Here is a 24,889-nt window from a genome sequence, read left to right as displayed (position 1 = left end):
GAAACAGTAGGGCAGAAGAAAATATTTAAAGAAACATTAGATGAAATTTTGATAAAGAATAACAATTCATAGGTCCAAGAGGTTTAACAAGGTATAAGCAAGAAAAATTCAAAGAAAACACACTTGGCATGTCAAATTACTGAAAACTAGAGAAAGAGAAAAATCTTAAAAACAACCATAAGCCTGCTTCCCTCTCTCTCTCAGTCTGCCTGCCTCTCTGCCTACTTGTGATCTCTCTCTCTCTCGCTGTCAAATAAATAAATAAAATCTTTAAAAAAAAAAAAACAACAACCATAAAGCGGGGGGAGGGGGGATGCATCATTACCCAGCGGGAGCAATGATAATTATGAGAGCTGTTTTTTATCAGATAGAATATAAGCCAGATCTCCATTAACCGGTAGATAAACAAAATATGCTATATTCATACGATGAACTACTATTCAACAAGAAAAAGAAATGAACTACTGACATATACTGAATATGAATGAACTTTATGTTTTAAAACTTTTTTTTTTAATTTTTTGGAGAGCAAGACAGAGAGAGCACAAGCAGGGGGAGAAGCAGAGGGAGAGGGAGAAGCAGACTCCCCGCTGAGCAGAGAGCCCAACATGGGGCTCAACCCCAGGACCCTGCGATCATGACCTGAGCCGAAGTCAGACACTCAACCAACTGAGCCACCCAGGCATCCCATGAATAAACTTTAAAAACATTTTAAGTGAAAAGACACAGATGTGAAAGACCATATATTATATGATTCCATTTATGTGAAATGTCCAGAAAAGGCAAAACTATAGAGACAGAAAGCACATTATGTTGTGGTTGTCTGTGGCTACAAATAGGAACGGGGATTGATTGTACATGGGCTAGAGGGATTGCTTTGGGGTCCTGGGAATGTTCTAAAACTGGACTGTGGTGCTAGTTATGCAACTCTTTAAATTTACTAAAAATCATTGAGCTGTACATTTAAAATGTGCTATTTTTTTTTAAGATTTTTATTTATTTATTTACTTGACAGGCAGAGATCACAAGTAGGCAGAGAGGCAGGCAGAGAGAGGAAGGGAAGCAGGCTCCCCGCTGAGCCGAGAGCCCCATGCGGGGCTCGATCCCAGGACCCTGGGATCATGACCTGAGCCAAAGGCAGAGGTTTTAACCCACTGAGCCACCCAGGCGCCCCTAAAATGTGCTAATTTTATAATAAGTAAATCATATCTCAAGAGAGCTACCGTAAGGCAGTGATAGAGGAAAAGGCACAGACTTGAAAAAGATAAATGAAAAGAATATAACTGAAAAGGGATTGTTAGCCACAATATATAAAGAATTATTACAAATCGAGGGAAAAAAAGATTAACAATACAAATGAAGAAAGATTAGGAGATAAGAATAAATAGAAGGCAATACTACTTAAACCAATAATCATATGAAAAGGTGCTCAACCTTGTTAGTGGTTAGTGAAATGCAAATTAAAATCACAATGATCTAGAATCTTACATCTATCTGGTTATCCAAAAAAAAAAAAAAAAAAGATCTGATGATGCAAGGGTTGGCATAAATGTGGTAAAGTTAAAGATATCCAGACTAGGGATACTGGGGTGGCTCAGTGGGTTAAGCCTCTGCCTTCTGCTCAGGTCATGATCTCAGGGTCCTGGGATTGAGCCCCGCATGGGGCTCTCTGCTCCGCGGGGAGCCTGCTTCCTCCTCTCTCTCTGCCTGCCTCTCTGCCTAGTTGTGATTTCTCTCTGTCAAATATATAAAATATTAAAAAAAAAAAAAGAAGATATCCAGACCATCAACCATGCGGATAGATTCCTGAAGAAATCCAAACGTGTACAATAGGATGTATAGGAGAATTTCCATAGTAGTAAGACTGTTACAGTAGCAAAAACTGGAAACAAGAGAATCACTGAGGTGTAATATAATTGTAAATGAAATGTTATACAGCAGTGGAAATGAGTAAACTAAAGATACATGAATCAACATAGATGAACCCTACAAATAGAATGGTGAGTCAAAAGGAAAGTTCTAGAAGAATTTTATATGGAGTATGATTCCATTCATATAGCTAAAATATGCAGTGCATATACAGTGTACAGTGTAGTAGAAGTATAAAGATATGCACAGAATGATTAACAGCAAGTTCAGAATAATATTTCCTCTGTTGCGGGAGGAGAGAGGAGGAGCTTAAACTATATTTGTACTGCTTTATTTCTTAAACTATATGGTGTTTATAGATGTGATGGCTACTTTTTTTATGTCAATTTGACTGGACCACGGGGTGCCCAGATATTTGGCCCAAATTATTCTGAGTGTTTCTGTGAGGGTGCTTTTGGATGAGAATAACATTTCAGTCATTGGACTGCATAAATTCAATTGCCCTCCCTAATGTAGGTGGGCCTCATCCAATCAGTTGACGCTCCCCAGAATAAAAGAGCGTTCTTCCTGCCTGATTGCCTTTGAACTGGGACCTGAGCTTCTTCCTGGGTCTGCAACCTACTGGCCTCCGGACTTGTATATCATCAGCTCACCTGGCTCTCTGGGCCTGAAACTTAGATTGGAACTAAGCCATTGGCTCCCCTGGTCTCCACCTTGCCAACCCACTCGGCAGATCTCGGGACTTGTCAGCTCCCTAACTGCCTGAGCCAGTTCCTTATAATAAATGAATGAATAGGGGCGCCTGGGTGGCTCAGTGGATTAAGCCGCTGCCTTCGGCTCAGGTCATGATCTCAGGGTCCTGGGATCGAGCCCCGCATCGGGCTCTCTGCTCTGCAGGGAGCCTGCTTCCTCCTCTCTCTCTGCCTGCCTCTCTGCCTACTTGTGACCTCTCTCTCTGTCAAATAAATAAATAAAATCTTAAAAAAAAAATGAATGAATAAATACATAAATATTCTATTGGTATTGTTTCTCTGGAAAACCTTGACTAATACAACAGATATGTTTGTTAAATTATTTCCTATACCTTTGGCAGGTCTAAAATATTTCATAATAAAATTTTGAATAAAGAAATAATGAATGAGTTATTAAGATGTCAGGTACTATAGAGGTCAAGTGACGTGAAAAGTGGAAAATGGGGGCACCTGGGTGGCTCAGTTAGACTTGATAAGGGTCTGTCTTCAGCTCAGGTGGTCCTGGGATCAAGCCCTGCTTTCCCTGCTCAGCGGGAGTCTGCTTCTCCCTCTCCCACTCCCCCTGCTTATGTTTCCTCTCTGCCATGTCTCTCTCTCTCTCTCTGTCAAATAAATAAATAAAATCTTACACACACACACATTAGGGGAATCTGGGTGGCTCAGTTGGTTGAGTGTCTGACTCTTGGTTTCAGATGATGCTCTCATGGGCCCTGGGATCCAGCCCCGCCTCCAGCTACCAATCAGCCCGGGAGTCTGTTTGAGGATTCTCTCCCCCGACCCCGTCCCTCCCCCGACTTGTGTTTTTTCTCAAACGAGCTCTCTCTCAAATAAATAAACCTTCAAGAAGAAGAAGAAGAGGAAAGAAAATGCATATTAGATTTGGCTTCTGAAGCCAAGGGTTTCCTTTGCTGGAGCAGTTCGGGCACTGTGTTCAGAGTGGAGGCCTGCCAGCAATAGGTTGTAGAGAGACAAGGAGTACACATACCCTATACAGCGAAGGAGAGCACAAGGTCTGTTGCTAAAAAGGAATGCAGGGTAGAGGAAGGGGCTTAACAATGGGTGACTTCACTTCTTGGGGCTTCCATACTAACTCTGTTGGAATTACCAGAGTGCCAGTGCTCCTTTGGTCCCTGCTCCTATTCCAGTAAAGATTCTGGAAGACTTGAATTTCATTCCTTAGGTGTAGAAAAAGATTTTTAAAATAAGTAACCATAGGGGCGCCTGGGTGGCTCAGTGGGTTAAAGCCTCTGCCTTCAGCTCGTGTCATGATCTCAGGGTCCTGGGATTGAGCCCCGCATCGGGCTCTCTGCTCAGCGGAGAGCCTGTTTCCCCCTCTCTCTCTGCCTGACTCTCTGCCTACTTGTGATCTCTGTCATATAAACAAATAAAATATTTTTTTAAAAAAAAGTAACCATAGATGCAAATATCCTAGATGTCAGCTTTTTTTTTTTAAATATTTTATTTATTTGACAGAAATCACAACTAGGCAGAGAGGCAGGCAGAGAGAGAAGAGGAAGCAGGCTCCTCGCGGAGCAGAGAGCCCGATGTGGGGCTCGATCCCAGGACCCTGGGATCATGACCCGAGCCGAAGGCAGAGGCTTTAACCCACTGAGCCCCCCAGCCGCCCCTAGATGTCAGCTTTCTTAACTGTGGTTTCCCGAAGAGTGTCAGAACAACCTCTTTCCATGGAAAGAAAGACAAAAAGCCATGATTATCACATGCTAGCCCCAGGTCTAAGGGTGGAGAGTTAGATGCACAATAAATTAACTTAAAAGTTCAGGAAGACTCTGCACTGGAATAAGAAAGGAGAGGAAGGGAGAGGTTTTTCTTTCTTTCTTTCTTTCTTTCTTTCTTTCTTTCTCTCTCTCTCTCCCTGTCTCTCTCTCTCTTCTCTCTCTCTCTCTCTCTCTCTCTCTCTCTCTCTCTCTCTCTCGTGTGTGTGTGTATGTGTGTGTGTGTGTGTGGTTGAGTGGTTGAATTTGGCTAATGGAGTGTTGCTAATTCCCAATTTAGGTTTGCAGGGATCGGCAGCAGGGAGTTTTTCCAAGTCACTGGGGCTGAAAGGACGCACTAGTCTGTCTCACTCCTCCCAGAAATTCTGTCTGGGTTTTACTCTAATTTTTCCTGGGTCTCATCAGAGGAGCTCCAGATGAAGAGACTCTGTGCCCTACCCATCCCAGACGGATTGCAAGCTTTTTCCAATACTCCATTCTCTCTCCCCGGGGCTTTCCCCGGTTGCTGCAGAGAGAACTCTGCCAGCAGGGGTCAGCAGTGTCTCACATCTGGCCTGGAGCCGCTTGCCACATGGGCTGTTTCTCCTGGCACCGCCAGAGTTGATGGGGAACTAGAGAATACCTTCCTGGTAAGGCCTTGGCATCCCTCTGAGCGTCGCCAGCTCAAGTCCTTTCCCTGAGTGTGGAGTAGTGGGGGGAAATGGAAGGTATGTTCATTCAAAGACCGAAGCAGGTGTGGGCGTACACACACATCCAGCCATCTGCTGCCAAGTCACCATCTGGTTTCCACCAGGCTTTTATGTGTATTGGCATGTGCCATGAATTGTGTGGCTGGACGTCGGAGGATGTGTGTCTTGGGCTTGCTTTGTTGAAATTTTCTCAGCTCCCTGGGATTTCTGGATTCGCTCCGCGCCCAGGCACTCCGGGCGGGCGGGTCGCTGCGCTCTCCCACGGCTTAGACCAGCGTCTGCGCGGCGCTCCCACGGTGCCTGCCCAGTCTACGCCTCCACGCATGCTCAGTGTTCAATGGAAATCTTCCAGGGCTGCAGTCTCCGGAACGAATGTCTCCATGGCCCAAGCCACACAAGAGCAAGTTCTGCTCTCGTTTCCAGATTCTTCTTCCTCCTTGGCCCCACTGCCAGTCTTCTCCCCAGCTCTAGTTCTCTTTGACTTCTCTGGGCCACATTGCTGCTCAGCTTCCAGGAGAGCTAGAGGGATGGGTCCCATTGGAGGTGTCGGTCTCTCCCCTTCCTCCCCCGTCTCCCACACCCTGATGTGGTACCGGTGGGAGTAGTCCGAGAACTGGCCAGGGGCTATGGGATAGGGATACAGCTGGAAGCAGCTCTGGACTGGAAGGGGGTCCGGTCTGCAGCTGAGATTCCCAGGGCCCTGGCACCTTCCAAGCAGCCTCCGGGAGCTAGCGGCTGTGATAGGCAGAGGCTGTGCCTTTCCACCTGCCAAAAGGAGGACTTCTGCAAGCCGGGGCACCTGGCCTGCTTTCCCAGGAGTTGAATTACAACAGCTGATCTAGGCGACAGGTGTAGGTTGCAGGGTACAGCTGCTGCCCAGCACATCTGTACCCATGGGGGGCGGGGGTGCCGCAGCAGGGTTCGTCAATCATTCCCACACTCCCCAAAGCTGAGGGGGATGTGCAGAAAGGGCCAGGGAGGGAGAGAAATGCGGGAAAACTGGGATAAGCATTCACAGACCGCTTCTTTCCTGGAGATCCCAAAGTAGGATCCCTTGCCAGTTTGCTCCAGAGTCAGCCTCCTTGGCGGCAGCTTGAGAGTCAAAGCCTTGAGTCCTCCTCCTCTGTCTTGCTGCCCAGTCCTCTGGCTGCAGCCAGCTCCTCTCCCTTCCCGGTTGGCTCAGCTAAGGCCTCTGCAGGCTGGAGCTCAGAATCCTGGCTCCTAGTGGCTCTCCCAGAAAACTGGGAGGGAAGTGCTTGAAAGAATTGCTCTTTATATATGCAAATGATTTCTTGCCACTGTAGTTCCTCCAACGACAGAATCAATTGAGGGGGAACATTCTGGAGCTCTGGGTCTGTGCCAGGCACTGAGTCCAATGCTTTACCTGTATCACGTCATCAAATCCTCCCCCAAACACGCCAGGTTTGTGTTGTCAGGATCATTTCTGTTTCATAGGGGGAGAAATCAAGGTTAAGGCCACACAGAACACAGTGAATCTTGGGGCACCTGTGTGGCTCAGTGGGTTAAAGTGGGTCCTGGGATTGAACCCCGCATCACATCGGGCTCTCTGCTCCGCTGGGGGCCTGCTTCCTCCCCTCTACCTGCCTCTCTGCCTAGTTGTGATTTCTCTCTGTCAAATAAATAAAATCTTTAAAAAAAAAAGAACAGAGTGACTCTGACATCTGATTGCAGCCTGGACTCCAAGGCTTGTACTCCATCCACTATACACACTGCCTGCAACCTCCCCACCCCTGCGAAATCCCACATTAGGCCCCATCCCTCTTCCTCATGTGGGTAATTCCCTGCCTATCCCCAACTCACCCATTTCTGTTGAGCGCAGCCAAAGTCACTTCCACAACCTTTATCGGGAGGTTCATTCAGCAGCTGACAACTCTCCAACACCTCCCGTCACCCCACTGCCACCCACCAAAGTGGATGCCACAGCGCCCACCCTCTTGTCAGTGGCTTCTCACACCCAATTTCTTTCTCTTGGTCCCATCATGGGCCCCCAACTCCTTTGCCTCTATCTACCATTCTTCAGCAATCCCACTTTACTCTTGTTTTTCCCTCTCGAGACACTTTTTTCTTAGTATTTTAAGAATATTTATTGATATAAGAGGGCTGCCTGGGTAGCTTAGTCCATTAAGCATCTGACTCTTGATTTCGGCTCAGGTCATCATCTCAGGGGCCTGGGATCAAGCCCCCATAAGGCTCTGGATTCAGCATGGAGTCTGCTTGTCCTTCTCCCTCTGCTCCTGTCTCTCCCTCTCTCTCAAATAAATAAAATCTTTTAAAAGAGAGAGAGAGAGTCTAGCTTGGGCTCCACTCCCTGTCCAATGGGCAAAGCTGGCTACATCATTTCTGGGATCCAGTGCAAAATAAAAAATGTGGGCTCCTTTGTTTAAAAAATTATTGAGAATTTAAAGATTGCAACAGCAAAGCATTAAACCAAACTGGGGGTCCTTCTAAGTATGGGGTCCCATGTGACAGCACAGGTCACATGTCCATGCAGCTGGCCCACCCATGGGCTCTACAGAGACTGGCTGTCTCCTCGTTGCCTTGAGTCAATGCATCCCCTGTTCTGAAAATGGACATTCCTGCCTCAGCCTCCACATTGGCTCTTGTCCCTTGCTTCTGCACCCAGCCTCCCCCAGCCGCATTCTCTGCGCCATGGTTAGCATGTTGGGCTTTCCAGCTCTAGCCCAAGCAAACTCCCGGGGTCCGAGTCAGCCAGGCGGCATTGTTCTGGGGTCACCCACAAAGAGCGGGGTGCAAAACAATGACATCCCTGTGCCTGGGGTAGAAAGTCTCTACAGAAATGAGAGAGCACTCAACTCTACACCAAGAGACCTGGGTTTCAGTTCCAGCCTTGCCATTAAATTTGGTGTGTGTTCTTTTTTTTTTTTTTTAAAGATTTTTATTTATTTATTCGACAGAGAGAGACCACAAGTAGGCAGAGAGGCAGGCAGAGAGAGAGAGAGGAGGAAGCAGGCTCCCTGCCAAGGAGAGAGCCCGATGCGGGGCTCGATCCCAGGACCCTGGGATCATGACCCGAGCCAAAGGCAGAGGCTTTAACCCTCTGAGCCAATTTTGGTGTGTGTTCTTAATGGGTAAATCGCTCAACATCTTGACACCTCGGTTTCTTTATCCCTTAAAGGAGAGGCTGGGATGAGATCTTCTTTAAGACCACACCCAGTTCTAAAAATGTGTATTTAAATGACTCTAAAAGGCTATAAGGGTAACCACATTTGCTTGAGCATTTACCCTATACCCTTTGCAAGCTCATTTAATGCTGACAACAGTCCTATGAGGCAGGCACTCTTCTTCCCATTTTATGGATGAGGGAGTTGAGAGTCAGATGAAAATACATCCTAAAAGAGGAGTGATGGAAACATTCTAGAACTCGGTTGTAGGGATGGCTGCACAGCTCTATAGACTTACTAGAAATCATACTATCGTATAATAACAAAGGGTGAATTTTCTTATATATAATGTATATTTCGAAACTGTTAGGAAGGTAGAAATAAAGAAATGTACTGAAGCTAGCAAATGCTAGAGCCCTTCACCGCTACCCCACACTGCCACTGGAAGACTCCTTTCTCTGCCTCAACATAGCACATGAAAGCATGGCCTTGGGAGCTAGGCTGCCGGTTCAAATCTTGGCTCCGGCACTTACCAGCTGTCAGAACCAAGCAAGATACCTCAATCTCTTCACTTACAAAATACAATAAAAACGATACCTACTTCAAAGGGTCATTGGGAGGATAAAATGGATGAATGCATATGAAGTGTCTGGAACGGCAGTTGGCCCATACCCAGTACCACCCAGAAGGAAGGACTAGGATTCTCCTTTCCAGGATGGCTATAGCCAGAGCCTGCCTTCCTCAAGGGGACTCCTTCTCCTTGCCAATCCCATCCCTACCCTCCTGGCCTCTTAAAGAAACACTCGTCTTGAAAAGCCATCTTTGTAAAAACACTGTGAGGACTTTCAGTACATTTCACGTCCTGGTAACAAAGAAAGAGAGGGGGCTCCTGGGTGGCTCAGTCAGTTGGGTGTCTGTCTTTGGCTCAGGTCATGATCCCAGGGCTCTGGGATGGAGTCCCACATGGCGGGGGGGGGGGGGGGGGTGTCCCTGCTCAGTGGGGAGCCTGAGTCTCCCTCTCCTGCTCCCCCTGCTTGTGCTCTCTCTCACTCCTTCTGTCAAATAAATAAATAAAATCTTAAAAAAAAAAAAAAAAAAGAAAGAAAAAGAAAGGGAGAGAATCATTATCTTCCCGATTGGGCAGTGACTTGCCCAGGCTCGTAAAACATTCGTGACTGTGCCAGCTTTTCCCACAGACTGTTTCTCCCAGGTCCTCCTAAGCTCAAGCCATCAGCACAGAGGGCTCGTCTTAAAGGGGACCCTGAGGCCAGTCCTGAGGCCTGAGTGGCCACAGATGAGGACAGATGCTTTGCCCACCGACATGCAGCCCCTCCAGGGTTAACGAATCAAGCTAGAAAGGGCAAGGGTTTCTAGTGGACAGTCAGATGTCTACCATTTAAAAGTGAGTTTTCAAGCACTGAGCCCCTAAGCGGAGTGCATGTGACTGGGACCGGGAAGAAGCCGGGGCGGGGGAGGGACGGGTGCTTTCTGTCTCATCGTGACGTGCTTGTGCTTACATTTTGCACAGCACTTTAGAAACCACTTTCTCTTCCATTATCTCACTGAAAACTCACCTAAGTCTTAGCGGGTGATTGTTGTTGTCCCCCGGGGGGTCAACACCCGTTTTTACTGCTGAGCACACTGAGGGGACGCCCTTGAGCCAGCAGTCGAACCAAAGCGCGGACTCAGGTCTCCTGACACCATGCCCGGTGATTTTCCACTGTGCTGAGGAGGAGGAAGTCAGAGGCTCCCTCAGACTCCACCTCAGAGGCTCTCATGACATTTATTAAATGCTCAAGAAAATAAATCCATGTGCTGTCTTCATATCCCCACCGAGGGCCTTAACCACAGGCTCTGGAAGGCTTGAACAAGAGAGCCAGAGGGAAAGGCAGTCCCTCCCCGGGTCCCATGGAGCGCAGGAGCTCTGACTCTGCTCAGATCCCCAAGGTCCCACATCATAACCCAAGTGGGGAAACAAATGAACATGGGTTTGCGGACCTCAAGGCAGCAGGAAAACAGGCAGAGCCCCCCAGGAAATCAGGCTTGGTCTGGAAATGCCACTTGCTCTGTTTCCTGGGGCTCCCAAAGCCCTCATCTGAACTGGAGCCAGGTCTGAGACTCCAGGGGGGTGACCACAGGCTCCTGGGCTGATTTTTGAAAACTCATTTGTCACACTGACATGAATCCTCTTGTTAACAATCTCTTGCCCTGAAGCAGGGTTGCCTCAAAGCTGTGGAAGGGGTTGGGGCAAGGGGACGCTCTTGGGTTTTAAGGAGACTCAGTAAGGTCAGCAGAGCCTGGAGGCCACCTTCTTCATGAGAGTGGGAGGGTAACGCTCACTGAGCCAAGGGGCCCCCAGCAGAGAGCCTGAACCTCCTTCAATTACCAACCATCTGACTCCCCAGCATCCCTGCTGTTCTCTCCACCCTCTGCTCTCCACAACCAGGCCACTGCCTTCACTTCTTATTGATTTTCATATTTAAGGAAAATCCATTTGCTTGATTCAGAGCAACTGAGTCATCACTGTGTTCAGAGGAAAAATCACTCACAAAGTAGGCACTTGGCAGAAGCGGCTTCTGGGATGGGCGGGGACCCTGCTTACACCCAAAGGCGCTCTGTCCAGAGTTGCTTCTGGATTCGATTCTCTGCTGCTCTGTCCCAGCCACTTTCTCTTTCAGGAGGCTTCACATCCATTGCCTGTCACCCCGGCCAGGCTGGCCTGTTTGTTCTCTACAGCCACACCCCCCCTTTGTCCCCCCACTGCTGACCTGTCCACATGCTATTGTTTATCTGTTGGAGGCTTATGATGGGGACATTTGGAGCAGGGTCAGAGGGGACTTGTATGATCAGCCATTCATAAATGGGAGAGAAATATTAACTGTATGCACTGATGGAAGAAATTTAACCCTTACAAAATTATAGCTTTGGCCTTCTTTCCCTTTCTGGGTGGCACCCAAGGAACAGCATCATTCCAACATTACCCATGTGGGTGAGAGTCCCGTATCTAGCCTCAAGATGGATCCAGGGTAGTTCAGTCTCTGATACTGGTTTGTATGACTATTGTGTCATCCTAGTCCCGTGGCCTGGGAGGGCCAAAGAGCTCAGCCAGTTCACTCTATGAGCCCTCAAGAAGAGACTGCTTCTTCTTCTTCTTTTTTTTTTTTTTTAAGATTTTATTTATTTATTTGTCAGAGAGAGAGCACAAGCAGGCAGAGCGGCAGGCAGAGGCAGAGAGAGAAGCAGGTTCCCCGCTGAGCACGGAGCCCAATGTGGGACTCGATCCCAGGACCCTGGGATCATGAACTGAGCTGAAGGCAGTTGCCCAACCAACTGAGCCACCCAGGCGTCCCGAGACTGCTTCTTCTTAAAGGACCACGCCTCCCCTTTGCAGGCAGAGGGGACTGTGAACAGCAGGACAGAATTCCAGTTAGCACATCACCGAATACCAAATGGAAGCAAGGCTGTAGGACTCAGACTCAGTGATGCGTACAGAATGCTCCCAGGCGCTCTTCTAAACGTGTCACTTGTGTACATTGCCCGTAATCCTCCCAACAATCTTAGGACACAGCGGCAATTATTATCCCATTTACATACAGATGAAGAAATGGAGGTGGTCAGAGATTAAAGAATTCATGGAAATTCCTATGGCTAGTAAGTGGCAGATCCCGGAATTTGAATCCAGGCAATCTGCCTTAAGAGCCCATGCATTCACCCATTACACACAGGCAGGGCACGGGGTGCATCTCAGGCCTCCCAGAGACATCACCCCTTCCCACCTCAAAAGACAATTCATTCCTTTCATGGACAAATGCCATGGAAAAATCTTCTCCCCCCTTCAGATGGGAACGTCTTCAATGCCACTGCTAGTCCGTTCTAGGGGTCCTTGATCCTTCCTTTATGTCCACGTGTACTGTGGCCTGATTGGCTGGATAGGGGCTCAGGCAAGGCTAAGGGGCTCTCACCCTGACTCTGCTCCCCACTGGTTGATACCGCTGGTGAAGCACTCAGAGACCTCCTAGGGAGTTGGCTTTTTTTTTTTTTTTTTCTTTCTATCTCAACCCCTCAAGACCAGGGAAATAAATGAGTTCTTAAGCTGGTGAGATTTCTGGTCCCAGTCTGCTGTGTCCTTGGCCACAGCTACTCCCTTTCACTTACAGAGCTCAAAGCTTGCTCCAGGGGCACCCGCCACCTGATTTCCTTCTGGACTCTTCCTGCACAGTCTGGAAGCCCTCAGGCCAGGAGGCGGGCGTGGGGGTAGGAGGGATGGGGGGCGTGGGATCCTTGCACTGCAGAGAGGTTGCACGGGGTTCTGGCTGACAACCTCCTTCCCATTCTCGGTCTTCAGCTCTTGTGGTTTCCTCTCCCGTCTTCTGCCCCCTCCTCCCACTCCCACCGCCCTAGAAAGAGGAGATGCAGTGGTAGAGTCGGGAAAGGGGGAAGAAGTCACATTACTTTACTGAGCACCTACTATTTGCCTGGCACTTCTGGGGCCTCCCCCTCCTCTGCTCCCACGAGTCCCAGCTCAGATCTGGGTAGGGAAGAAGGAAGGGTGGGCGGAGTCAGAAGCGGGACGAGGAGGCTGGCGGATCCATCTGCCCCCCTTCCAAAGAATGCCCGAACCAGCAGCAGCCCGGGACGTGGGTGGGGGTGACGGGTCCCCGGGCAAAGGAAAGGCTCAATTGTGCAAAGGCTTCCTGCCCAGCCAGCTCTCGGCCCCAGCCCAGCCACCAAGCAGCCGCCTTTCTGCGGCCGGGGAGGCGGGACGGGAAGGCGAAGGCAGGAAAGGGTTACGGGAATAGCTTTCCAATGACAAAGTCTGGAAGGGACCCATGCCTCCGCCCCTCTGCGGGTTAAACTGGCACAGTGCGGGGGGAGGAAGGCGAGGGGGACCAGAAGCAGAGACTCCCCTCCCTCCCGTCCCCCTGTTCCCCCCTGTCGCTGGGCACCCCCTCCCGGGGCCCGCGTCGTCGGAGGCAGCCGGCGTGTGCCTGGGGCAGCGGGTCACGAGGCTCCGCCCCCGGCCGCCCGGCCCCGGGGGACGCACTTTGTTCAGGATGCCGCCTCCCCGCTCATTGTGGGGCCGGGGCCGCCGGCGGCCCTAGTGCGAGCGCGCGGCAGACGCCGATCCCAGTGCGAGGGGCGGACCCGGCCGAGGACCCCGGAGAAACTTTCTTATCGCGAGGAGAGCGCGCCCGACCGGGCGCCGCGCGGGGGATGCGCGACTGTGCGCGGCGGCGGCGCGGACCGGGACCCGGAGCCGGAGCCGGCAGGCGCGCCGGTGAGTGGCCCGAGCGGGGTGGTCGCGGGGGCGGGGACTGGGCTGCGCGCGGCGGCGGAGAGGGTCCGCCGCTTCCCACTCCGTGGGGCCGGGATCGAGCCCCGGGGGGAGGTGAGCCTGGTGCCCCGGGGAGGCTGCGGGCTGGGCTCGGGAGAGGCGCTGGAATAACAACGGAGGCCCCGGGAGGGTGTGTGCCGAGACGTCCTTGGGGAACTGAGCGTCTGCTCCAGGAGTCGACTCACTAGGGGCTACCCAGCCCCAGCCTTTCGGAGCCTCAGTTTCCCTTTCTGTGAAATACCGGCAACGTAAAGTGTGTTGAGATCCTATAACCAGAAGCACCAAGTACCGCGTATTACACACACACGCACATACTGTACCCACATTTTCTCCCATCCCAGAGGAGCGAGCGGAGCAGCTGGCGCAGGTGACCTTGCCGGGCTGTTTCGGAATATGTTCATTGGGTGCCCAGGTTGCGCTGCGAAGCGTCCGCCCGCCAGACTCCCTGAGGCTGTCCTCTTCGGCGCCAGCCTAGAGGAAGCCCTCCTGGGGGACACGGGAGGGAGAAGAAAGGGGAGGTTGGGTGAACGCCAGGAGCTCACCTGAGGGCGCACGGTGCTTGGGCTCTTGTGGTCCCTCCTAAGAGGCGATAGAACCTGGTCAAAGCATAAAGAATCAGCCCAGTCTGCGGAGGGAGGATGGGGGGGGGGCGTGAGTGGTGAGTGGTGGGGGCGGTGTGCAGGGGTGAAATCCACCCAGCAGAGAGGATTCCTTGTCCCACGGAGCCCAACACTGGAAAATCAGCTGGTGAGTCAATGGGACTTTGTTAGGACGGCCACGGGGCGCAGCTGGCGCCGGCTTAAGGGAAGCGCCCGCATCCCCCCTTGATAACACGCTGTTTATCTGGCTTCCTGTTTCAATGATTGGGATGCCATTGGCTTGTTCAAATTCAATGCTGAAAAGCCTGCGGCCACGTTCGTTCTGCAAAAGCAGAGGGCTTGCCTAGGTTTTCATCTGCCTTGTTCCGGATGCGTGGTGTCCCCTGCATCGCACTTATAATGGGGCAGCTGTACTTGGCACAAAGAACCCCATCTCAAGGAGGCAGAGCTGCTGCTTCTGAGACCTTGGCTCCCTTCAGACCCAAAATACATGTGACTTCAGCCTGCTTACGAATTTTTTTCATCCTGCCTTGAATTTTGGTTGGTGTGTCTTTGGGATTAAACTGGGAAAGAAGACTGTGACTCTGGATTTCCTCCCCGAAAATGAACTTTATCTCATCTTTCACAGCTAATTCCAGGGGGAGGTTATTGGTTTGTAGTTCCCTAATCAACCTGGGTTGCTGACTACCTGGATGATCCGAGAGCAAAGAACTTGCCTCCCTGTTTCGTTTTTCACTTCTTTAGAATGGAGCTGGGACAGGTTGCTGCTCCTGGAAGGACAGACAAGCCCCGCCCTCATCTGTGCTTCAGCCCTTATGGCCTGTTTCTGGAACTTCCCAGGTTAAGGGGGAGCAGCCCCCACTCTGAACTCCGGAGATTTATCTTAATTCCCTTAGGTTTCCCATTCTGCTTTGTGTTTTAGACCTTGGGGATTTGTGCGCATGCCTCATCTCCCTATGAATGCCAGCTAGCCAAGTACCCCGGCTGACCACCCACAACACCCAGCACATAGTAGGCACTTTCTAGATGTTTGCCAAATAGTACAACTGGAAAAAATCTTTCCCTCTCAAAACAGATCTACAATGGGGTTGATTTGCCCACAGGACCATTTGGGCCTTTTGTGAGCTTTACTTGGGGAGCCCTGGCCTGGGGCAACTGAAAACAGGATTGCTGTTTTTGCTTCCCTTGCCAGCTCTGCTCCCCTCCTGAGTCTACCCAAGCCTCTGGCATTGGCTCAGCTTTGGTCAAGTAGAAAAGAGTGGCCTGGAGTAGAAAAATCTCTTGTCCATTCTTTAAAATTTGCCTCTTTCCCTCTTTCTTGTCAGTCAATGTCATTTCCTCTCTGTTAAAGTTCTTTTGAATTCTTAAAGGGTTTGGCCTTTAGAAAAACTAGAATGTCAAAGTCAAAAGGATCTCTGCTCCTCCCACCCCCTGCCCTGCCCCTCTTCCCTTTAGGGACAAGAATCAAGGAGGGGGATGGACTCAAAGCTGCACAGCTGGGGTCGGAGAGAGGCCAGCCTAGAACCCAGGTCTTCTGGCCACCCATCCAGGGCTTAATCCCTTTCAGCAGATCACCTCCTTGCACTCAGACTTTTTCTCTGCCCAGTGTTTTCGTCCATAGATCCTGGCAGATGCCCATTAGCTGTCAGTGAGAGAGGAACAGAAACCAAGGGGTAAGGAGAGCTGTCTGGGTGATGGAACCAACCACCAGCTCTTAAAGTCTCTGGAACATCGAGAACTAAGAATGTGGCAATACTTGGCAAACCCTTCATCTTTCTGGCCCCTTGTCACAAAACAATAATTAAAAACACTTTTAGTTCCTTCTTCAACTTAAAACAAAACAAAACAAAACAAAAAACCCCAACCAACTTTTCAAGTTAAAAACACCCTCCTCAGTAGACAGTTTGCTGGGCCTAATCTGTTCCCTCAACCTCCCAGGAAGGCTGACTCAGGCCTGATTTCCTCCGAGGGGCCTGGAACTTTGCTTCCCAGTTTCCTGTGAGTCTTGAGAGACGTGAGGGGAGGCAGGATGGCCAAGACCCAGGCCTCTCGGAAGTGCCGGTGGATGTGACTCCGCTTCCCCTACACGGCCTGTGCAGTCCACACTACCATCCCCATCAAATCTGTCTGCTTTGCTTCATTTTATTTTGTTTAAGATTTTATTTATTTACTCTACAGACGGAGATCACAAGTAGGCAGACAGGCAGCCTGGGATTGGGGTGGGGAGAGAAGGCTCCCTGCTGAGCAGAGAGCCCACTGCTCTGGGGCTTGATCCCAGGAGCTTGGGATCAAGACCTGAGCTGAAGGCAGAGGCTTTAACCCACTGAGCCACCCAGGCGCCCCTCTGCTTCATTTTAATATGAGATGCGCTAATGTGCTTAAAAAATTAAAGGTGCCGAAGCACGTGCCTCCACGGACACCGTTAATAACAACGTGTTTCCACTTCAAAGGACGCTGAGACTCTTATCATGCCCAAACCTTAGATGCTCTGAAAGCTTTTGTGCATGGTTTGCTTATTTCTTTTTCAGATCATTCATGGGGGGTGGTATATGGAAACACAGCTGATTTTTGTGTGTTGATCTTGTGCCCTTGAAACTTTGCCAAATTTGTGTGTTTGTATATTTGTGTATTTGCTTTCGTAGCCTTAGTGTGTGTGACTTCTTTGGGATTTTCTATATGTAGAATCACATCAACTGTAAATGTAGTTCTTCTACTTCATTTCCAATTTGAATTCCATCTATTTATTTATTTATCTTCCCTAATCGCTCTGGCTAGAATTTCCAGTACAGTGGTGAGTAGGTGTGGGGAGGGTGGACATCCTTGTCTTGCTGCTGATCTTAGAGGAAAAAGCTCTCAGTCTCTCACCTTTGAGTGTGATGCTTGCTGTGGGTTTTTCATAAATGTCTCGTATCATGTTGAGGAAATTCCCTTCTCTTCCCAGTGTCCTAAGTGTTTTCATCATGAAAGGGTGTTGAATTTTGTCAGATTCTTTTTTCTGCACCTATTGAGATAATCATGCTTTTTGGTACATGACATTGATTGTTTTTCTTGTGTTGAATTACCCTTCCATTGCCGGGATAAATCCCTCTGAAATGCTTTTTTGTTTTTTAATTTGCGAAGTTTTATCTAAAAAGACTGAAGATGGGGAGTCTGGGGGGCTCAGTCAGTTAAGCCTCTGACTCTCGGTTTCAGCTCAGGTCATGGTCTTGTGGTTGTGGGATCCAGCCCCGTGTCCGGCTCTGTGCTCAGCACGGTGTCTGCTTCAAATTCTCTTTCCCTCCCCCTCCTCCTAACTCTCTCTCTAAATTAATTAATTAAGTCTTAAAAAGACTGAAGAAAATTTGACATGGTGCTAACTGTGCGGTTGGGTGGGTCAATGCACATTCATTATATTTTTTGTACAGTCACTGTCCTTGAAATGTTAAATAATATTTTTATTGTGGTAAAATATACATAACATAAAATTGACCATTTTAACCACTTTTACGTGTACAGTTCAGTGGCATTAAATGCATTCCCCTTGTTATGTAACCGTCACCATCATCCATTTCCAGAACTTTCTCATCCTCCCCAGCTGAAACTCCCTGCCTGTTACAGTTAATTCCGCATTCTCTACTGCCCCCCCAACCCCCCAGCTTCTGGCAACCACTGTTCTACTTTTTATCTCCATGAATCTGTGAGGACTTTTATCTCCGTGAATCTCCATGAATAGCCCGAAAAGTCAGGAACTTCATGGCTTTACTTGAGGGATCAAAGGACCTCACCTGACTTCCAAGGGAACATGATAGAGGGATTTTGATTTGGATCTTCTTGACTTACAAACAGCCCCTCAACAACCGCCCCCGTGTCAGAGATGGTCGTTCCAGATGGAGAGATGAACGGATTCCTGGTCATCACGAGGCTCCGAGGGCGCCCAGATCAGCCTCTGCGTGAGCCTCGTTTTCTCCAGTTCAGTGGTTCTCCCTCTTGGCTGCACCTTACTGATTCCTGGGTGTCCCCAGGGGATGCGGCTTCATTTGGTCTGGCTTGCAAACCCCGGTGTCTGTCATTTTCTAAAGCCCCCTCAGTGACTGATGCACACGGAGGGTTTCAGCTACTCAGTGTTTGAGCTGATTTACTCCCTGGAACCCTTGGCTGCTCACAGCTTCCAGTGACGCAATTCCCTCCCCATCTGGACAATAATACTGACCCACTTTACATCCCTCTCCTGATTTTAAAACCCAATTGTAAATAGAATAAATGTGAACTTCTGTAGAATTAAACTTGCAAACTTCTAAAGAACCATAACTGTCATGTAGCCCCCCCTTTTTTTTGCTTTTGCAGATACCTCAGGTCCCCCCCTAAATTCTCCCCGCCGGGGGTCCTCCAGCTTGGACATCTCTGTTGCTGGGCATCTCCCAGCCATGGTGGTGGTGGTGGTGGGGGGGTGTTGCAATCATCTTATTCCCTATTTGGACAGTTTGGTCTCTCAGAGTTTCTTCTTGTAATAATCTGTCATGGGTGGGGACTTCTGGCCACTGGGGAAAGATAGCAAGAGGTTAATGGGCTTCACCAAAATGTATCCCCAAATTAGGGCATATGCAAAATAAAACATGAGGTCTAAGTGTAATTGACCTGCAGAGTGACAACCTTTTCAATATTTGGAAACAGCTACCATGTGCCTGCCCCATCCTTTCCCCTCTGCCCTCGGCTGCCCTGTTTTTTGCAGATCTTCTTCACCGGATGTGTTCTCAAGTATTTTCTGGGAAGATGTATGAGGTAATAGCAAGAATTTAGATCATGAAATGAGCCGGACTGGGAGTGAAGTCCTTTGCTTGTGAAGTCCTTAGCCCATGATGAGTGTTCAGCAAACATTAGCAAGTGAGGTCATATTACCCGCAATGACATCATCATCTCTCTCTGTGTGACCTCAGGCTGGCCAGGGAAGCTCTTAGAGACTTCAGTTTCTTCCCCAAGAAAAACTGAAAGAAAATGCCTTACTCCGAAGACAGTGTGATCCCTATGATCTGGCAAGTTTGGGAGATACAGGCGCGGTGGGGGGTGGTGATTGTGTGGATTAAGTGAGACCACTGAGCCCTGACCCAGGCCCTGGGACATGCAGTGTGTGAGCTCAGTTCATGCCAGGTTGCCCCCCACCCCGGCCCCCAACTAAATCATCCTTAAAACAGTGACAGTTTACTGCCATTTGAATGTGTTGTGCCCAGAATGAAATGCAGCCCTCCAGTTACACGCTTACTGGCACACACCACCCACAGGCAGATCGCCGATGACCAGTTAGGCAAAGCACTTTTTTTTTCTTTTTTTTCCAGTTTGTAGATTGTCCCTGCAAACCTGGGAGCTGGCCTGTCAGGGAAAAGACAGGAACATGACAGCATAAAGGAATGAGAGAGTCCAGCCGCATCTTTTGCTTTATATTGTTTGTTGTTGAACTGATCGGTTTTGTTTTGGTATTACCTTTTTTTTTGTTTTTGTTTTTTTTTTTTGTAGATGGCAAGGAGAGCATAGAATATAAAGTCAATTCCCAGAGCCTCTTTTCCCAGTTCATTGGTGCAGATAATTGAGTTGACTGGAAGGAGTAACCGGGTTCTGGGTAGTGCTAAGACACCAACTGTTCTCTTCCTGCTTTCGTTTTAACAAAAGAGAGACAGCTGATGAGACGCCCGGTGAAGGAGCCTCAGCCAGGACCCAGGCCGGGCAGCTGTCTGCTTGGTCTCTCATCTGGGGCCGTTCGGTCCCTCGGCCCTCCCTCCCCAAAGTTTCCGGATCAGGGCTCCGTTCCCCGGGGCATCCCCGCACCACAGACTGCTGACAGTTAGCCCCCCTAAGCTGGGAGCTCTCCATCACGTCCTGGGCATGGTCCGCTTCCTGAGGGCTTTCCGGTGTCAGCAAAGCTGCCCCCGCCTCACCGGGAGGGACGGTGGGAGCTGCAGTGTCGGAGCCTACACCTAATCGCCAGGGTAGGCAAAAGGGCTGGGCTGCGTGACCTGTAGGGTGCTCTCCAACGCCTAAAGTGCCCTGCCCGCCACGCACGAGGTTTTATTCTGAAAAATATCAGACCAGTAGAGAAAATGAAAGGTTAGGACCACTAATATCAGGATTCACTGATTGTTGACAGGTTTTGGTTTTTTTTTTAAGATTTTATTTATGTATTTGACACAGAGAAAGAGAGAGAGCATAAGCAAGTGGAGCAGCACGCAGCGGGAGAGGGAGAAGCAAATCCCTGCTGAGCAGGTAGCCCCATGCGGAGCTTGATCCCAGAACCCCGGGATGGAGACCTGAGCCGAAGTCAGATGCTTAACCGACTGAGCCACCCAGGCACCCCGTTAACGTTTTTTTTTTAAAGAATATCTTTATGGGGCACCTGGGTGGCTCAGTGGGTTAAAGCCTCTGTCTTCAGCTCAGATCATGATCCCAGGGTCCTGGGATCGAGCCCCCCCCATGGGGCTCTCTGCTCAGCGGGGAGCCTGCTTCTTCCTTTCTCTCTCTCTGCCTGCCTCTCTGCCTACTTGTGATGTCAGTCTGTCAAATAAATAAATAAAATCTTTAAAAGAAAAAAAAGAATTTCTTTATTTGGGATGCCTGGGTGGCTCAGTGGTTAAGCATCTGCCTTCAACGCAGATCGTGATCCCAGGGTCTTGGGATCGAGGCCCACATCAGTCTCCCTGAGCAGCAGGCTTCCCGCTCACCCTGCTTGTGTTCCTGCTCTTGCCGTCTCTGTCTAATAAATAAATAAAATCTTTAAAAAATTTTTTTAAATTAAAAAAAATTATTAGACAGAGAGCACAACTAGGGGGAAGGGCAGAGGGAGAAGGAGAAGCAGACTCCTGCTCAGTGGGGAGCCCAGTGCAAATGCAAGACTGGATCCCAGGACCCCAAGATCATGACCTTGAGCCAAAGCCAACGCTTAACCGACTGAGCCACCCAGGTGCCCCGACTTAACTTTTTTTTTTTTAAAGATTTTATTTATTTATTTGACAGACAGAGATCACAAGTATGCAGAGAGGCAGGCGGGGGGAGGGGGAGGGAGGAGGCTCCCTGCCAAGCAGAGAGCCCAATTCAGGGCTCAATCCCAGGACCCTTGAATCATAACCTGAGCTGAAGGCAGAGGCTTAACCTTAAGCCTGAGCCACCCAGGTGATTTCAATCAATCTTTTTTTTTTTTTTTAGGATTTTATTTATTTATTTGACAGAGAGAGAGCACAAGCAGGGGGAGCGGCAGGCAGAGGCAGAGGGAGAAGCAGGCTCCCCACTGAGTAGAGAGTCAGACATGGGACTCGATCCCAGGACCCTGGGACCATCACCTGAGCCAAAAGCAGACACTTAACCGACTGAGCCACCCAGGTGTCCCTCAGTTAAACTTTACAATCACTGAGTGAACTGGGTACTAATATCCTCCCCATCTTCCTGGTGAAGAAATTGAGGTTCAGAAGGTCTTCTCAGTGGCCCAAAGAGTATGAGCCATTATTACCTGTCCATGCTGTGCCAGGGAATAATTACAGAAAAAGAAGATCTTTTATTTACTGAAAGTCTTCTCCCCTTCGCATTTCTTGCCCTCTTCACCTAGTGCTGGGAGGTGTTCGGATGTGCTCTGTCGCCCCCATTTTACAGATGAGGAATGTGAGAGCGAGCCCTCGGAGGCTGCAATATTTACAATATGCAATATGCAATATTTACATCATCGAGGTAACATAAATGACATTTGTTGGTAATCTTAGAGGAGGCTCCATGTGGTTGGGTGTAGTTGCTGGACAGACTGTAAGTGGCAATTCAGAATAAAAGCATGTCTGACTGAAGGTGGGCGGTGCAGAGGGGGAGTTCCTCAGGTGCTCCTGTCTTATGCCGAGGGGATTGGAGAGAGCCTGTCAGAGTTAGAAAACAAGAAACCTGTAGCGCCTGGCAGGCTCAGTCAGTAGAGTGCACAACTCTTGATCTTGGGGTCGGGAGTTCAAGGCCCATGTTGGGTGTAGAGATTACTTAAAAAAATAAAACTTAGGGGCGCCTGGGTGGCTCAGTGGGTTAAAGCCTCTGCCTTCGGCTCAGGTCATGATCTCAGGGTCCTGGGATCAAGCCCCACATCGGGATCTCTGCTCCACAGGGAGCCTGCTTCCTTCTCTCTCTCTGCCTGCCTCTCTGCCTAGTTGTGATTTCTCTCTGTCAAATAAACAAAATAAAATAAAAATATTTTAAAAAATAAAATAAAACTTAGGGGCTTCTGGGAGGCTTGGTGGGTTAAGCAGTTAAGCATCTGTCTCAGACTCGGGTCATGACCCCAGGGTCCTAGGATCAAGCCCCTCTGCTCAGCAAGGGAGCCCACTTCTCCCTCTCCCTCTCTCCTTTTTCCGGTTTGTGCTCCCGCTCTCTCTCCCTCGCAAATAAATAATTAAAATCTTTTAAAAAATTAGAACAAATTAAACTTAAAAAAATAATTTTAAAAACCCTTAAGAGGGATGCCTGGGTGGCTCGGTCACAGTTTAATGTCTGCCTTTGGCTCAGGTCATGATCCCAAGGTTCTGGGATCGAGTCCCTCATCAGGCCCCTTGCTCAGCGGGCGGCTTGCTTCTCCTTCTGCCTGTTGCTCCCCCTGCTTGTGCCCTCTCTCTCTCTCTCTGACAAATAAATAAATAAATAAAACTTAAAAAACAAAACAAAACACCAGAAACCAATTTTGAGAATAAAGGTGCAAAATACTCAAAAAAGGAGTTAGAATCAAATATTGGAAGGAAGAAAAGGGGAGAGAGAGAGAGAGAGATGGGTTTAGTGTATGTTATCCATCGTTTTCAACTGTTGTTTAGGTAGTGGTTGATATTATCTAACAGTGGCAAAACAGGAAATCAGGTTATTAGTATATTATCTAGAGTGTAACCACCGCAAGAACCAATAACAGAAAACTATTTGGGCAGCAGGGTGGGGTTGGGAAGAGGTGGAACAGGAAGCTGTAGCTTGTTACCATAAGGTCTTTTGTCCAGTTTGACAGTGATCACCCCTACTAGTATGGAGAAAGGCAGGCTTTGAATTCAGACATCCTGGCTCAGAGTAGGAACAGGATGACAGGCTTGTTCCTGCAGAGGCTGCTCTGAAATGCTAAGCCGAAACCAAGAGGGCCTTCCAAAGACCTTGGTGACCACTGGACATGTTTTTCTTTTTTCCTTCCTTCCTTCTTGTTTTTTTTTTTTTTTTAAGATTATTTATTTATTTATTTGACAGACAGAGATCACAACTAGGCAGAGAGGAGGCAGACAGAGAGAAAGAAGGAAGCAGGCTCCCTGCCGAGCAGAGAGCCTGATGCGGGGCTGGATCCCAGGACCCTGAGATCCTGACCTGAGCCGAAGGCAGAGGCTTTAACCCACTGAGCCACCCAGGTGCCCCCTTTTTTCTTTCTTTAAGAGATTTTATTTATTTATTTGAGAGAGAGAGCACAAGAGCGGGGAGGATCAGAGGGAGCAGACTCCTGGCAGAGCAGGGAGCCCGATGTGGGACTCGATCCTGGGACTCCAGGATCACAACCTGAGCCAAAGGCAGATGCTTAACTGAATGAGCCACGCAGGCGCCCCCCGCTCCCCACCACACTGGGTGTGCTTGCCTGGAGAGAGCCCCCCAGGATACCGCATCCCCAAGAGGGTGCACCCACACCCCACACCCCACAGGAAGTATTTAATACTTCTGTTGTAAACACAATTCAAAGATATTTATAATTTTGCTTTTCAAGGTATTTGGACACTGGTGACTCATTTCTTAATAATTTAAAATGGGTGACTTCTGGGTCACCCTGAACAGATGCAGAAATGACTGTGAAGTGAGAAAAATGTCACCTATGAATTATTTTCAAATATAATGAATTTTTACGAAAAGTACATTTAAATATCGATGTAGTTGACATGTTTCATTTTACAGATGTTTCATTAAACCATTATTAATTTCAGTTTTGCAATTTTATTTTTTGTATTTTGGAACCCGTGACATTTTCTTCCACAGAGCTCTGAAATGCTCCTCAGTCGCAGGCCTTCTGTCCTAGGCACAGGTCGGGCGGGCGGTGAGTGTGGGTATATGGGCCCTGAAGGATCTGTGGGTATTTGAGACCCACGCCACTCGGGGACACGCATGGCCCGAGCCTGAGCATGTATCGAGCTCTCAGGAAGTCACAGACCCAAATCCCATCCTCCCATTGTGGCCCTTCACTGCACAGGTTCCTTGCGCTCAGGGGACAACTTCCCTGACCGATGTCACAGCCAACATCTCATTTCCTTTTCATGACAATCCTGTGAGATGGTAAGACAAACATTCCTCTTTATACGCATGGGGAAAACAGGACTCAGAAAAGCTAGGTAGCTTGCCCAAGGCCACATGGCTTTAGGGAATCAAGCGGGGAACTCTGACTCCTGACCTTTGTCCTTTCCAGTACTCCCATGGTATAAGGCAGAATGGGCAGCATCTTTAATGGCCCTTGATCGATATATCTGTTACACAAATGCAGAAGTCACATTGAGGTTTTTTGTTTGTTTTAAAGATTTGAAAGGGAGAAAGAGAGAGCATGAGCAGGGGGAGCACCAGAGGGAGAGGGAGAAGCAGGCCCCCCCACTGAGCAGGGAGCCCGATGAGGGGCTCAATCCCAGGACCTTGAGATCATGACCTGAGCCAAAGGCAGACGCTTAGCGACTGAGCCACCCAGGCACCCCACACTGAGTTTTTTTTTTAATTAATTTTGTTACTGCATTTATTTTGACAAGTCCTTAAGATTTGTCTTTCAGTGAAAGCTACTTAAAAGTACATCA

General features: G+C 49.0%; 1 protein-coding gene across 9 annotated transcripts in view; it reads left to right on the top strand.

Moving 5' to 3' along the window:
• The first annotated feature begins 12,040 nt into the window (after positions 1-12,040).
• Positions 12,041-24,889, top strand: part of NAV1 (neuron navigator 1) — a 252,915-nt gene continuing 240,066 nt past the window's right edge. For 5 of the 9 annotated variants that reach the window (XM_045982386.1, XM_045982385.1, XM_045982384.1 and 2 more), the window contains exon 1: positions 12,041-13,464. The gene's annotated coding sequence lies outside the window, so the exon portion shown is untranslated. The remainder of the gene's footprint in view (positions 13,465-24,889) is intronic. The other 4 variants (XM_045982382.1, XM_045982381.1, XM_045982380.1 and 1 more) reach the window with 2 other exon arrangements.

Source organism: Meles meles, chromosome 17 (assembly GCF_922984935.1).
Source record: "Meles meles chromosome 17, mMelMel3.1 paternal haplotype, whole genome shotgun sequence".
Lineage (NCBI taxonomy): Eukaryota > Metazoa > Chordata > Mammalia > Carnivora > Mustelidae > Meles > Meles meles.
The sequence above is the reverse complement of the archived record's forward strand: the minus strand, read 5'-3'. Positions and strand labels throughout refer to the sequence as shown.